The sequence below is a fragment of the Phoenix dactylifera genome, chromosome 8 (assembly GCF_051530095.1).
Source record: "Phoenix dactylifera cultivar Ajwa chromosome 8, Ajwa_hap1_PhDact_Kaust_v1.1, whole genome shotgun sequence".
Classification (NCBI taxonomy): domain Eukaryota; kingdom Viridiplantae; phylum Streptophyta; class Magnoliopsida; order Arecales; family Arecaceae; genus Phoenix; species Phoenix dactylifera.
In genome coordinates this window covers 12344940-12347566 of record NC_143197.1, presented here as the reverse complement: position 1 = coordinate 12347566, position 2627 = coordinate 12344940, and the positions used below count along the sequence as shown (strand labels likewise).

General features: G+C 36.8%; 1 long non-coding RNA gene across 1 annotated transcript; it reads right to left on the bottom strand.

Moving 5' to 3' along the window:
• Positions 1-418: 418 nt before the first annotated feature.
• Positions 419-1779, bottom strand: LOC148702670 (uncharacterized). Its single transcript, XR_015967633.2, has 3 exons — positions 1670-1779; positions 1097-1590; positions 419-1021 (listed from the first exon to the last, which is right to left on the bottom strand). It is a non-coding gene; the product is annotated as an uncharacterized LOC148702670 (long non-coding RNA).
• Between the last annotated feature and the right edge of the window lie 848 nt (positions 1780-2627).

The following is a 2627-nucleotide window of genomic DNA, read 5'->3' as shown; positions in this document are numbered from 1 at the left end:
AAAACTAGCAAAAGGAGCTATGCTTACCTCAGCCTGATGGGGTGCTCCGGCGACCTTTCCGGCAAGAAATCGGTGGAGGAAATCTTAAGTTTTCACGCACGGATCCAAGGACTCTTCACTCGACTTGTGAGGGGTCTTCGTTGAAGGAAGGAGGCTTTATGGTATCCTCCTTGACCGGCTGGCTCGCGAACTCCGCCGCCTCCCTCCCACGTTCGCCCTCTTCTCCGGCGAACCACCTCACGCCGCTGCCCCCCCTTAACCCTCTCTTCCTCCACGATCGTGCCTAGGGCACGATCGTAATAGATGGACGGGCCCGGTCTTTTCGGGCCGGCCCGTCCATTTCTCTCTTTTTTTTTTTTCCTTTTTTTTTCTGAGGTATTACATTTCTGAGTATTACATTCATAAATTTTACTTACCATTATGAAACTACATTCTCATTCAACATCCATCCTAATCAAACTCGTTGGCGCATTTACTTCATCAGTTGGCACAACATTATAAGGCATACACTGAGTATAAGTATCATCGTCCTCCTCTTCCAACCTTTTTTCCATATCATACAAGTCCATAGGTTTCGTCTTAATAACAAGAGACCAATTTTTATCTTTTGAGTCTTGCACAAAAAACACTTATCGAGCTTGAGATGAAAAAATAAATGGATCATCTTTCAATAACACACCAGTATGTATCAACCTTGAAAAATTTACAAGTGTGAATCCATTTATGTCTTGCCTCAAACCTCTAGGTGAGTTTTATCCACCCAATCACATCGAAATAATACTACCTTAAACTTTCCATAATAATCCAGCTCATAAATATCTGTTAGAGCACCGTAATAATTTTTTCCATCCGTCTCAACCATAACCCCACTATTTTGGATTTTTCTAAATTTCTCACGCTCTTTAATATGAAATTTAAAACCATTTATAATGAACCCACCATATCTGTTGACAATATTATTCGGACCTCGAGTAATGACTATTAACTCCTTGGAACAATTCCTCTCCATCATCATTGGTACCTAAAAAGAATTATAGAAGTAATGATTAATTTCTCTCTATAAAAATTAAAAAAAATAATATATTAGACATCTAACCTGTTTGAAAAGCCATTCTGAAAATAACTCAACCAACCATCGTTGCTCAATCCTTGGTGTAGGATGAATGTTATGGTTGAGACTTCACTGAGCTATTAAAAATTTTCTACACGATCAGAAAATCTTTAATTAAGTACCAATATTACATTCTCCTGACATGATAGTAAATTTAGATTTTCATTAACCGTACTAACCTGCGAGACTCAGATATTATATCACTATAAAGTAAGATATAGCGATGTGCCTGTGCCAACGATTTCTGCTCAAGAACAACACTTTCAACTTTTTCCAAAACTCTTCCACCAGATGAGAACTTGTAAACATCTGCATTCTCTATGAAATCACAATTCTTTTGAGGTCGATTGAAAACCGTTTCAACACCTTCAAGATATCTCGAACAAAATGTCAAACACTCCTCAGCAATATATCCTTCAGCAATCGATCCCTCAGGATAGGCTCGATTGCGTACATAATCTTTTAAGCGCACAAGAAATCTGCAACAATAAATTTTTAAAATAAATATCAAAATCAAACTGATTATTAAATATGGCTATTAGAGTTTATTAAAATCACCTCTCAATAGGATACATCCATCGGTAGTGAACCGGTCCACCAAGTTTAGCTTCCGCCGCTAAGTGAATGAGTAGATGAATCATAATAGTAAAAAACCCAGGAGGAAAGATCTTTTCCATATGGCATAGTGTAAGTGTAACATTAGACTCCAACTGATCAAGCTCCTTAGGATCAAGAACTTTGGAATATAATGCCTTAAAGAATGATGACAATTGAGAAACAATTGTGAAAACTTGTTTCGGTGTTGACGATCTTAAAGCCAATGGAAAGATATCTTGCATCAAAATGTGACAATCGTGACTTTTAAGATTTGAAAGTTTACGCACTTTGAGATTTACGCGAAATATTCGATGAGTCCCATAAGGAACCTTCATATTTTTCAGAACCGTTAGAAAAAGATCTTTCTCTTGAGTAGACATTGTAAAACATGCAGGAGGTGTATAAAATTTATCATTGGCAAGCTCTGTCGGATGAAGCTCTTGTCTTATGCCCATATTTTTCAAATCAAGACGCGCTTTCAAGTTATCTTTGGTCTAAGTAAGCCCCTTATATCATCTTCTTCTACAGAATTTTGTTCCATGTCACTGGTTCCAAAATTGAAAGTGTCTTCTAGATAGGAGGGTTGGTTACATGAAGGTGTGAACTCTCCATGGAGTACCCATTCAGTATAACCCTTTTAAAAACCATTCCATACCAAATGTTCTTCAACAATTTTTGGATCAAGAGCAGAACCGTTTACACATTTTTGACATGGACATAAAATCTTCCCGTTCATATTAAATATCTCAAAAGCAAACTTAATGAAATTCTGAACTCCATCCAAATATTCAGTACTGGATCTCAACTTATTTATCCAACTTTTGTCCATTCTATTAGAATACCAATTGAACTGCAATTCATATAAAAAAGATAAACAAAATTAGGCGGTTCATATTGGAATTTGGTTTACATGAAGGGA